This window comes from Uloborus diversus, chromosome 6 (genome assembly GCF_026930045.1).
Source record: "Uloborus diversus isolate 005 chromosome 6, Udiv.v.3.1, whole genome shotgun sequence".
In the NCBI taxonomy this organism is placed as follows: Eukaryota; Metazoa; Arthropoda; class Arachnida; order Araneae; family Uloboridae; genus Uloborus; species Uloborus diversus.
The window spans coordinates 20,702,389-20,716,686 of record NC_072736.1 but is presented as its reverse complement, the minus strand read 5'-3'; positions in this window follow the sequence as shown (position 1 = coordinate 20,716,686).

Below are 14,298 nucleotides of genomic sequence, written 5' to 3'. Positions count from 1 at the left end.
CAAAAATTCTATCACATAATATGTTTCAATAAAAGAAAGACTTTGTCACTTTTTTATATAATTGCTGAGTAATTTAATTTTAATCTGCCAGCAATGAAAGGAGTTTTTATCGTAACACATTCAAGCAGCTGAATTGTCGAATTTGTCATGTATTGGTAAGCAAATCGTGTGTTTTAAACCAAATCAAGCCCTATGTTTTAAAAAGTATCTTATTATTTATTGCACCAGCTGTAAAAATTATTCATGTTTGTGTTGAGGGTAACCGAGCATGAAAACTTATGGGTTACGGGGTCACATTATCTTTTTCTTTTTTTGAATTTAAGTAAATTATGTAATTTTTTGAAACCTTAAGATGCACACTTTTTATTAACAATGAGTAATTTGTTTTCAAAATTTTAAAATTATTCCCCCTTTTTTTACCCGACTGTGCGAGCGCGACGCAAAGGAGGGTAGTGTGTTTATCAGTCTATGTATATATGTCTGTTCCTATGTGGCGTACTAGGGGCTGAACGCCTTTGTCAGTTTTGGTAATTCTTACGTCAATCGATTTGTCTTAACCTTGGGAGTGTCACTAAACACATGACAGTAATCAAAATTCACCATATCAACAATCAGTTGCCATATTTTGTCAGTTCGGGATCGGTGCATGTTTGGTGTTGCACACTGTGCCGCAAGCTACCTGCGTGCTACAAATGCAGGTAGTTTTCGCTGCCTGAATTTTTTTGTTTACTAAGTCTACTAATTTGGATCTCAGTGGCAGAGTGGTCTAAGCGATTGCTTCTCCCACTTGAGGCGGTGGGTCAAGACACCCTCGCTCCGGATGTACTTCCCCTCTTTCTGATGTAAATTCTTTCATGTGTTCTTTATGTGTTTTCTGTACTGCAATAAAAAGTATATTATGAGTAACGAAGGCAAGACACTCAGATTGTAGACCTCATCAAAATAAACCAGGGCAATAAGCATCAAAAGAACGAAAGTCTACTAATTCGATTTTTATCTTTAAATGTTGCATTTGTTTTTGCCTTTATTCAAGAGACTGAGTTTCGCGACGTGTACTTTCTTGACAGGCTTTTTTAGTTTTGCGAGAAAGATTTGACTGACGACGTTTCCTATTTCGTGTCATCATAAGTTATACAGGTTGTTCATATAGCTGTGCTGCGGTTGACTTAAGTTCGCGCATTTTTGCCGATGGTCAAGCACATGTAGCTTTAAACGGAGTTAGGTCCCTAGAGGGACTAATTATCAGTAGTTTAGACCACAGCAAGTTACTTAATAGACCTTACGATACGAACAAACTCTCTCAATGAAGTGACAAGATTGCGAAATGTACCGTATCATAATCATAATAACTAAGTCAAAGAAAATTAACTAAAAAGTGTCAAATAAAAAAAATATTAAATAAAAAGAAAAAACCCGACTGCGTGAAAACCAAAAAAACTAAAAAGAAAAATGTATAAGCCCAGTAGTTTAGAATGTTATTAAGTACTACTGAATACCTACACCATTGAAATAGTTGTATAATCGTACACAAATAAGACAAATCATAAATTCAAAAGCAGAATAAAAGGATCAAAAGTCGGGGCTCATTCAAATTTTACGGGGTTCCTTGAATCATAAAGGAATGGGCCCCGACTGTTGCTCCTTCTATTCTGCTTTTGAATTTATGATTTGTCTTATCTGTGTAAGGTTATAAAACTATTTCAATGGTGTAGTTATTCAGTAGTACATAATAACATTCTAAACTACTGGGCTTATACATTTTTCTTTTTTAGTTTGTTTGATTTTTACGCAGTCGGGTTATTTGTTTTTATTTAATTTTTTTTAATTTATAAAAAATATGAGAATTTTCATTTTTTTAAATAACTAAGGATTTTTTTTTTTTTTGCACTTATTAGAAAATGTGTTTTGCTAAACGATCGCAATAATCTTTTCCAAAAAATTTGAACTTATTTGTTTTCACATTCATTCGATAATTTTCTGTGATTAAGTATGTAAAAAATCGTAATCTTGTTTTAAAAGTTATAACGTGCTCTAACCATTTTAGTAACTTAGGGATTCCAATAACATAAAAACACTCACATGCAAAAAAAAAAAAAAAAAAAAAAGAACGATCACTGAGGGAAAAAAAAAAAACAATTTAAGGTTTTTATTTTGCATCAGAACACATAGCGACAACAACCTAACACCACTCGTAAGTTTTTTTAATACTAGAACTAAAGCGATGAAACTTGACTTTTCCTCTGTGTTAAAAATAATTTTTAGTTGTAAAATGATCAATAAAAAAAATTTAATCTTTTGATCATTTGTAACCATGAACCTTGAACCATGAAAATACCTACAAAATAGACTGTTTAAAAATCAAGGCAATGTTGGTGCTGCGATATTGGTTTAGTTAAAAAAACTCCCAGACGATTTCCAAAAAAATTGCTTTCAATAATTTATTATTAAAAAAATTATCTATCCAATGAACTATTTCATCGAGGCGTTGAGTTTCAATGTTCAAAACCATTTCATTCTTCCGACACGGATCCATTTCATTCAGCCGTCATTCTTAGAAAGTTTCATCTGTACTTTTGAGGAATGACTATATTTTTTTAAAAGTACAGATTATAAAAGTATATTTTCAATGAAACGTATATGTGCGCAGTTAAAAAAACCAATAGTCATATGAAGCAGCCAAAGTTGATGATAATTGTTAAAAATGTAGGGGAGGGTGACCCAAAGAGGGGTCACCCTCCGTTTTCAAAGAACGTTTCAAAAGAACGTTTCAAAGAACGTTCAAGAACGTTTTCAAAAAACGCTCGAAAATTGTAGTTTTTGAATTTTTATGGCAAAAATTTTAGTTTTCTTTCTTAGAAGGGTTATTGAACTTCACAAAAAAGTGATTTTTGTATTATTTCAAAACCAATATTGAATTATTATCAAACTATACAAACATTTGAAAAACCCGCTTTGCCCTGCCAGGAAACATAACGTGAGTAAGCTTAACTACATGTGATTTGGTACATTTTTCAATCAAATATGAAATTACAAATGATTAAAATAGTTGACTAGCTACCTGCCATTACAAAAAATATATAAAACAATTGTACTTATCCATTTTAAAGTCAGCACATTTGTTTATAAAACATAAAGAGATAACTGATTAAATTAATAAACTAATCAATTGCCACCCTAAAAGATATTTTTTTTAAAGTATTGAAATTAAAAGTCTAAGTCAGCACACGAATCAGTAAATTATAAATAAATATATTATTAAATCCTATATCCGTTTTGCCCGACCCGATTTGCCAAAAGGCACGTTTATTTTGATTAATTCTAACTTTAAACTTAAAAAAGAACCAAACGAAAGGACTGTCGTAGTTTGTAGGTGGATGGTGACAGGATAACGAAATATTACCGCTGCTTACACACCATGGGGTGGGAGGCATACGAAGGCCTACCCACTTTTGGCGACCTACCCGTTTTGGGCCGCCCTTCCCTATGTTCAAATCAAATAAAAAAGGGAACTTAATTAGTTGATTAAAACAAGAGCAAGTTTTTCTTGTGTGAAAAAAACATCGATTTAGACTGCCATATTTTGTTAAAAAGTGTGCAAAGATCTCTTCTCCCAATATTTTTTCCATAAAAATAAAATTAGTATCCCTTCCACTAAGTTACATTGCAGTTTGCATTAATTTGTAGGAAAAAAAATCATTTTATATCAGGAAGAAAAGTATGAAAACTGGAAGGGAAAAAAAGACCAAAAATAATATTTAACAATAGAAGAACAAATTCAAATATAATGAGTTTATGTTTTTGGATAAAAATAAATATGAACTTCTGTAAAATCAAATATTTGCATACAGCTGCATTTAGTCGCTACTACGAAACAGCGCTCTATAAATATTTGTTATACAACTCTTTTTACACATGTTTCAAGTTTTCGTTGCATATTTATTTATTTAATGTGAAGAAAAATTATTGGTTTAAATATTGTTTTTTATTCCTCTTTCCCCAAACATTTTACTTCACATGTTTCTGAATTCCGAAAGGAATATTCAAGATTTAAATTTCCCCGAGACACGTTTTGCTAAGATGTTTTGGTATGGAAATGTGGGCATTTCCGATCACGAATCCAATTGATGCTCATACTCGAACTTTAATGCCAAAGGAAACGCTGAATGAATAACGATGGCGTGTATGCACGAAAATGCGAAGGACGACGTGAGGTAAGGCTAAAACGTTTAAAGTGGAAAGATCAGTGGTGTGAATAATAAGAGAAATTCAGGTTTATATATACAACGATAAAACTCAAACATAGCACTTATAAACTTATTCATTTTTTCCTCATATCGATAAATAGCTACAATTTTTGTATATTGATGTTAATTTATGTGCTTAACTTATTGTGATTTCGCTAAATATGGCATTTATTCCATTAACTGTCATATTAAACTTTAAAGCTTTTAATTAACTTCATGTTGCTTTCCCAAATTTACGCCAGATTTAACACGAAGTTATAGGGGCTTGGCTCAAAATTGATGACATATCTCAAACCTGTCCATTTAAAGTTGAAAAGCCATACTTGTATGTTGCATTCTCGACTTAGCACCAGTTTTAACAAGAAGCAATAGAGTCTTGGCAAGTAATGGGGTCGTTCCCAAAATTTTAAAAGTATTTTTTTCAGAAAGAGCATGCTTAAAAACGTAGGATCTGTCATTTTGTTAAATAATTTGCTTAAGTTTAATATTTTTCAAAAATTAATTAAATCGGTGCGCTTTCATTGTTTACGCTTCTGTCCGATGAATGATGAAATGTCATTCAGTGTTGACATTCACAGAGCAAAATATTTAATTCGCATCGTTACTCACTTGTATTGACTACGATATCGTTGATAGCAAGCGTAGAGCGCAAATTTAATCCGCTTCTTGATTATCTTAACGTGGAAACATGAGCATCATTTGTGACGTCATCAAGACCACGCCTTGTTTGAAAAATCGTATATTTATAAAAAAAAAAATAATTAAAAAATAACTGGTGGGAAAATAAAAATATTTTCTGGGTCCATGTTTTTTTTTTTTTTTTTTTTGCTATTCTATCAATTTTAGTGACAAAAAGTGATAATTTTGACTGAAGGAAACAACCCTCCCCCCATTTTGCTATTTTTTGAACGAAAGAGATAACTCTAGACTTTACTGGGATATTGCTGCTGTTTTTTTTTTTTTTTTGAGCAATCACGATTGCTTATTGCGTTTATTTGACTGTTTTGAATTCCTATGATTTTATTCCCCCCCCCTTCCCCGCATCGCTCTGCAGCACCACCGTCGACCGGCTACTCACGATGCTGCTCCTATAGCGAAAACCGTCTCCAGGTTGCATCCATATCCTACATACACGCCCATACATACACAACTACACACACACACGCACACACAAACACACACATACACAAACACATACACACACGCATACATACAGACACCTACACATACACACGCACAAACACATTCACACACACATACACACAACTACCTACCCATTCATGCCTGCACACAGATACAAACACACATGTCTGCACAAACAAACACATACCTCCTACACATAAACACACATACCCCCTACACATAAGCACACATACCCCCCACACACAAGCACATACGCCTACATACACACACACACACTCGTGGTTGCGAAAAACATAATTTGAATTCAAGATGACAAAATTCAAATTAATTGTTTTTTTTTTTTTTTTTTTTTTTGAGAGAGAGAGGGGGGGGGACAAATGTGAGATGCTGTGATCTTTTAAGTCAGTTAGTGTTGGCAGTAAGCTCTGAGGGAGTTGTAAGCTCAGTTAAACATGTTATGTTTTAACTGCGATTTGACTCAGCGTTATTTGGTATGTTTAGTAAATACATGTTTCATGATTACAGTGTTTTATGGTTTTTGCATTAGTTGTTGGAATTTGACATTGTTTGTAAGTTTTCCGGAGCTTTATAAAGAACGTAGTAATAATTTTCAAATTATCTGAACAAGACAGGCAAACTCGTAACAATATCAAAATGTTACACATAATTAGAGGCCGGAATTAAATTTTTATATGAAGCATAAATATCCTTTCACGAATTTTAAACCCATCGAATGACAGCATAGGTAACAACAATTAAAAAGAGAAAAAAACATTATGGTAAATTTTGATTTTTTAAGGGCTAGAAAATTTAACGTCCACATGTGCGGATCTCAAATCTTAAAGGAGTAAATAACGGAACTTTTTCGAAGTGATTGAACAGCTCGTAAGTTATATCTTTTAATATGAACACGAAACGCCTTACTTGCAACGATACATGTCTCAACAAGTGATAATTACAATTTTGGGATAAAATCATTTGGACACTTTTTACTTCCTTTTACTAGAAAGGAAGTATTGTATTCGTAAAAAAAAATTTCACACAAAAATCGATCTTGATTTCCATTTTGCTCACCCCGAAATGAATGTTGAGTTTTTTTTTTTAACCCGATCACGCGTGGATGCCTATACACGATATGCCTAGGAACGTACAGACACCTGAAATACCCATTTTGACGGTTCCCTAGTTGATTACAACGATTTTTCTCGTGACGTCTTTATGTACGTATGCATGTGCGTATGTGTGTAAGTGTGTATGTGCGTATGTGTGTATGTGCGTATGTGTGTAAGTGTGTATGTGTGTATGTATGTCGCATAACTCAAGAACGGAATGTCCTAGAAAGTTGAAATTTGGTACGTAGACTCCTAGTGGGGTCTATTTGTGCACCTTCCTTTTTGGTTGCATTCGGATGTTCCAAAGGGGTCTTTTGCCCCATTTTGGGGGGAAATCATTGTTAATTTCGATGTAAACCCAAGTGGTGTTACAATTTGGCGGACACTTGGCGATATAACGCCTGTCTTTTGATCGCCAAGTTTTGTCGCCAACTTGGCGATAAATTTGGTGATTTTTAATTTTTTTTAAAAAATCTGGTTTTAATTTGGCCACTGTTGGTGATATTTAGAGAGTAAACTATTGAATCACATTAAGATTACCAATAATGGGAAAATGACATTAAACTGGAGTAAAAGGGAGTCATGTAATGCACACATCAACTCGTTTTCCTATTATTAAAACGGAAGAAATACTAGTAACCTTTTGTATGGATATCAAAAATTTAAAAAATAATTATTATTATTTATTAGTCGGGATACCCTTCTACTTAGGGTAACTTTAAGTCAATTAAAAATTTGAAGCAAAGTATTTTTTAATTAAAATTTTAATGCAGCAGTATACATAGAATATAGCAATGTAGGAAGAACACTTTCAACAACTTAAAATTCAGTTCCCAAACCATATTTTTAGATTAAGTGATCAAATGAGCTGCGGAATATTCTTTTTTTTTTTGAAATGAGGAATAGAAAATTTATTTTAAAAATTTAAGAGGACAGTGCAGCCTTGAACCATATTTTGTTGTAAGTAAAAGTTATTTTTGTTACTATAACACGTAAAATTCTTGTTATTTACATTTAAAATACTAATGAAGACCTAGTAATATTCGGTGCAGTTATTTACTTATTTAATATTTAGCTTATTTGCATTTTAAATATGTTGTGTGATTAGTTGAGTACATGCGAGGCAAAGTGTAATATCTAAATTCATTTAATTATGAAATCATATTTTAAATCATACATTATCATACGTGATTTAATAAATGATTGAATACGTAAATGATGTTAAACGTGTAATCTCGATGTAATCTCAAGTGGTGTTATAATTTGGCAGACACTTGGCGATATATCGCCAGTCTTTTGGTCGCCAAGTTTTGTTGCCAACTTGACGACAAATTTTGCGATTTTTTATTAATTTTTTACTTCCTTTTACAAAAAAAGGAAGTATTGTATTCGAAAAAAAAAAAAAAAATCACTCAAAAATCGACCTTAATTTCCATTTTTCTCACACCCAAATGAATGCTGAGTTTTTTTTCGACCCGACCACACGTGGATATATGCCTAGGAACCTACAGATACCCGAAACATCCATTTTGACGACCCCTGAGTTAATTATAACGAATTTTCTCGTGACGTCTGTATGCACGTATGTATGTGCGTATATGCGTATGTGTGTATGTGTGTATGTGTGTATGTATCTCGCATAACTCAAAAACGGTATGTCCTAGAAAGTTGAAATTTGGTACGAAGACTCCTAGTGGGGCCTAGTTGTGCACCTTTTCTTTTGGTTGCGTTTGAACGTTCCTAAAGGGGTGTTTTGCCCCTTTTTGGGGGGAAATCATTGTTAATTTCGATATAAAGTGGTGTTATGATTTGTCGGACACGGCGGTATATCGCCAGTCTTTTGGTCGCCAAGTTTTGTCGCCAACTTGGCGACAAATTTGGCGATGGTATTATTTTTTTTTATTTTAAATTTGGTTTTAATTTGGCCACTATTGGTGAAATTTAGAGAGTAAACAATTGAATCACATTAAAATTGCCATTAATGGGGAAATGACATTAAATTGGAGTAAAAGGAAGTCATGTGATTCACACATCAGCTCGTTTTATTTTTAAATCTGGTTTCAATTTGGCCACTGTTGGTGATATTTAGAGAGTAAACTATTGAATCATATTAAAACTGCCAATAATGAGAAAATGACATTGAATTGGAGTAAAAGGAAGTCATGTGATGCACACATCAGCTCATTTTAAAAATGTATTAACATATCTTCTAAAGTCATTTTATGTTGATGCAGTCTTCATCTAGATATTGATCATTGTATGTCGATTCATATATCACTTTATAAGCTATTTTAATGTTTAAAAATAATTTTAAAAAATTATACAGACTGTCAAAGAAATGTAGTGCTAGTGCTTAATGAAGGTAATGTGAAGATCCTTTATTTAAGAACGATTTACAATGGGCCATCGCCAATGAATCTAATACCGTTTAAATTTGATTCTGCTTATGCATATAAGCACAGCTACTATGTTTAAAATTTTTGAAATTGTATGTATTTTTTTAACTAAATCCTTAAAATCTACATTTTACTAGATGTTATTTGATAGATATAAATGCATTCAAAAACTACGAGTATCATATAAAAGTAAAGAAAAGTATTATTGCTAAATATTATCAATTTAAGCCATTCCCTTTCTAGTTCTTTTTTTTTTTTTTTTTTGAAATACTAAATGCGAAGTTTAAAACTATTGAATTGTTTTTTCTGCTATCATTTTTCTATACAGAAAATAGTAAAAAAAAATGTTCAACATCAAAAATCATTCTTTCCATTTATCTGGAAAGCAACTAATGTCTCCGCATTGAATATTTTCTAGTTTTTCTAATGAAAAAAAAAAAAAAAAAAAAAAAAAAAACAAGTGGAGATATAAGTAGATTTTCAAACAAAAGCAGAAAAAAATGTTTTTTAAAAAATCCTAAGAATGTTCTTCTTACTGAGGCGGAATGTTTAAGATAATTTAGCTGTAAAAAAATTCAAATCTATGTTTACTTTTAGTGTGCGTTAAAAATAATTTGTAAACAGAGAAAACATTTTCCTTTGGGAAAAAGCACAAGGATTTTTGTTTTTGGTATTCAGTAGCCATACAAATATTTTTACAAATTTTCCATCGCGGGCATTGCTTATTAAAATACAAGCACACCTACAATCCTTTCGAAAGAGCTTACTATTTTTCAGAGTAGTATAAAAAGGAAATGTATTTCTTCAGCGGAATAGGATAGGAGTTGAAATAATTGTTAGGCGTGAATAATTGGAAGTGAATTACTTAAAAGTTCTTAATTTTATAAAATCCGGTTCTTTAAAGTACATTCTAGATATCTATTGGTGTTATTTTTTTTTAAAATATTTGCAATGCTTCATTTGTAATATTTATATGGCTTGGAATCTGTATATATGGGGTTAACATTTTTTTACACTCCAGAAATGTATTAAAAAAAATGTATACCACTTTGTATTAAAAAAAATGTATTAAATTGTGAGTATTTTATTATATATATATATATATATATATATATATATATATATATATATATATATATATATATATATATATATATATATATATATATATATATATATATATTTATATATATATATATATATATATATATATATATATATATATATATATATATATATATATATATATATATATATATATATATATATATATATATATATATATATATATATATATATATATATGTGTGTGTGTGTGTGTGTGTGTGTGTGTGTGTTTGTTTCTAAATTTATTTTTATTGACAGAAATTACAATTATGTTCAATAATTATGTTCAAATTTTACAAATTTTATACTTATACAAAAATATTTTGCATTAAAATTGTTTTAATAGAGATTTTCCCTATCATGTTTTACTAGAAATAGTTGGTGAGTCTATCTTCTAGTGTGGGAAAGATACTATACAAGTAGCACTGGTAGATGCTGCATGATCTGGAAAAACGTTTCAATGCAAGTCTACCTACGGTCTAATTTAAAACGCAGTTTATTAAGAACTGTAAATCGTTCGTTTATAAGCCATTGCTTCCCACTAAATAATTGTATCGCATAAAATAAATTAAAAAATCATACTTTTTGTAAAAAATAATGCCGTGATCCACTTGACCTGAACACTTCAGCTGAAAATGTAAATTGATTTTACTCTTCGTAAATTCAAGTTTAACCAAAAACGACGTATTGCGTTTCTAATTTGTAATGAATGAAAATATTTCATTTCATAAAGTCGCAGAAAGTTTTTTAGTAATATGATTGTAAAAAATTCCAGATTTACAACACAGTCTTCATTTATATTTATTTGCTGCTTGCAATCTTTTATGAAAACTGTTTCTAGACAATTAATGCAGCAACAATTGCTGATATAATACGAAAAAAAATCTATTGTGAATTTTCATAAATTATCATTATTTTAGACTCCCATTCACCAGAGGATTTCCTTTTTTTTTCAAACTCATTTTTTCACTTTTGATTCAAAGTTTTTTTTTTTTTTTAGATTTGAAATCCTAGGATACTAACCATTTTAGGAGAGCATATTTTCTAGTGTGGAAAAGATACTATACAAGTAGCAGTGGTGATGCTGCATGATCTGGAAAAACGTTTCAATGCAAGTCTACCTAGGGTCTGGTTTAAAACGCAGAACTGTAAATCGAAGAACTGTAAATCGTTCACTTATAAGCCGTTGCTTCCCACTGAATAATTTTATCGCATAAAATAAATTTAAAAAATCGTACTTTTTTGTAAAAAATAACGCAGTGATCCACTTGATCTGAACACTTCAGCTGAAAATGTTAATTGGTTTTACTCTTCGTGAATTCAAGTTGAACAAAAAACGACGTATTGCGTTTTCAATTTGTAATTTAGTACTTAAACATCATAAAAATATTTCAACTCATAAAATAGCAGAAAGTTTTTTAGTAATATGATAGTAAAAAATTCCAGATTTACAACACACTCTCTTCATTTATGGTTATTTGCTGCTTGCAATCTTTTATGAAAACTGTTTCTAGACAATTAATGCAGCAACAATTGCTGATATAATATAAAAATAAATCTATTGTGAATTTTCATAAATTATTATTATTTTAGACTCCCATTCACCTGAGGATTTCCTTTTTTTTTTTCAAACTCATTTTTTCACTTTTGTTTCAAAGGTTTTTTTTTTTTTTTTTTTTTTTTTAGTTTTGAAATCCTAGGATACTAACCATTTTAGGAGAGCATATCTTCTAGTGTTGGAAAGATACTATACAATTAGCACTGGTAGATTCTGCATGATGTGAAAAAACGTTTCAATGCAAGTCTACCTAGGGTCTGGTTTAAAACACAGAACTGTAAATCATTCACTTATAAGCCGTTACTTCCCACTGAATAATTTTATCGCATAAAATAAATTTAAAAAATCGTACTTTTTTGTAAAAAATAACGCAGTGATCCACTTGATCTGAACACTTCAGCTGAAAATGTTAATTGGTTTTACTCTTCGTAAATTCAAGTTGAATAAAAAAACGACGTATTGCGTTTTCGATTTGTAATTTAGAACTTAAACATCATAAAAATATTTCATCTCATTAAGTCACAGAAAGTTTTTTAGTAATATGATTGTAAAAAATTCCAGATTTACAACACACTGTCTTCATTTATGGTTATTTGCTGCTTGCAATCTTTTATGAAAACTGTTTCTAGACAATTAAGGCAGCATCAATTGCTGACATAATATGAAAAAAATTCTATTATGAATTTTCATAAATTATCATTGTTTTAGACTCCCATTCACCTCAAGATTTCCTTTTTACTTCCTTTTACAAAAAAAGGAAGTATTGTATTCGCGAAAAAATTTTCACTCAAAAATCGCCCTTAATTTCCATTTTGCTCACCCCCAAATGAATGTTGAGTTTTTTTTCGATTCGACCACATGCGGAAAAGTGCCTTAGAATGTATAGACACGCGAAATATCCATTTTGACCGTCACCGAGGTAATTACAACGACTTTTCTCGTGACGTCTGTATGTATGTACGTATGTGTGTATGTGCGTATGTGCGTATGTGCGTATGTATCTCGCATAACTCAAAAATGGTATGTCCTAGAAAGTTGAAATTTGGTACATAGACTCGTAGTGGGGTCTAGTTGTGCACCTCCATTTTTGGTTGCTTTCGGATGTTCCTAAGGGGGTCTTTTGCACCTTTTTGGGGGGAAATCATTGTTAATTTCGATGTAAACTCAAGTGGCGTTATAATTTGTCGGACACTTGGCGATATATCGCCAGTCTTGGTCGCCAAGTTTTGTCGCCAACTTGGCGACAAATTTGGCGGAGTTTTTTTTTTTGGTTTCAATTTGGCCATTGTTGGTGATATTTAGAGAATAAATATTGAATCACATTAAAATAGCGAATAATGGGGAAATGACATTAAATTGGAGTAAAAGGAAGTCATGTGATGCACACATCAGCTCGTTTTCGAATAAATTTCTTCACATCTGTTTCAAAGCTTTTTTTTTTTTTTAAATTTTGAAAGCCTAGGATACTAACCATTTTACATGAATTCAACAACGAATTGAAAATGTACATCGAAGTAAAAAATTTAGTTAAAAATAAAGTTATACCAAAAAAATCCATATGTCCTAGCGAGCTAGCTTTAATCATTTGGAACCAAGAAAAAATAATTCCCATTGAAATTTTAAACTCTAATAGTTTGTTTGGTTTTTATGGTCAATTATATGAATTGTGTTTATCATGGAGCTTTTGTATCTATTTACTTTTTTACATTATACAATTTCTTGATTTCAGTGAAACGAAATTATGCATCTAATGCTGCACAGTATTCTGATTATGTTAGTAAGTGAAAAACCTCTGAGCAACAGCTTCTAATGCGATGTACTTGGCATTAAAAATTTCCGATATCGCCTCTGAAAAGTTAGACATTAGTCTTTTTTGGTTTGCAAAAAAAAAAAAAAATAAATAAATAAATAAATAAAAATAAATAAATAAATAAATAAAAGGTTTTTCCCAAATTAAAACTTTTTTAACTATTAGTTTCTATACATTTTTTCAAAAGACTACTTAATTTATTAAATGGGCAAAATTGTTTGGAACTATCAAAAAAATATAGTTTACGCCTAGAAAGCAAAGTAATGTACAGATTAAATTAAGAAGATATAGAGAAACCCAAATGCTTTTGCTCGAAACGCAAGCTTGAAGAAAATGTACTGCAGAAGATATATAAACGATATAGGGAAAGTATGCGTCCAATACTGCACAGTATTCTGATTATGTTATTAACTGAAAAAAACCTCTGAGCAACAGCTTCTAATGCAATGTACCTCTTATTAAAAATTTCCGACATCGCATCTGAAAAGTAAGACATTAGTCTTTTGGTTTGCGAAAAAAAATTTCCCTAATTAAAACATTTTTAACCAGTACTTTCTATTTATTTTTTAAAAAGACTACTTAATTGATTAAATGAACAAAATTGTTTGGAAATGTAAAAAAATATAAAGTTTACGCCTAGAAAGCAAAGTAATGTACAGATTAAATTAATAAGACATAGAGAAACCCAAATGCTTTTGCTCGAAACGCAAGCTTGAAGAAAATGTACTGCGGAAGATATATAAACGAGATAGAGGAAACTTAAACGCTACCAATGAAGAGAAAAGAACCAGTGAGAAAATCATCCCATTCTTTCGGGAAACACATTTCGAAGCAGGCTTTTGGAATTCGGAAGCTTACTAAATTTTTCACGTATATTGCTTTTGCTGAGAATATAAAGAAGACAAATAACACGAGGCATTGTGCCAAA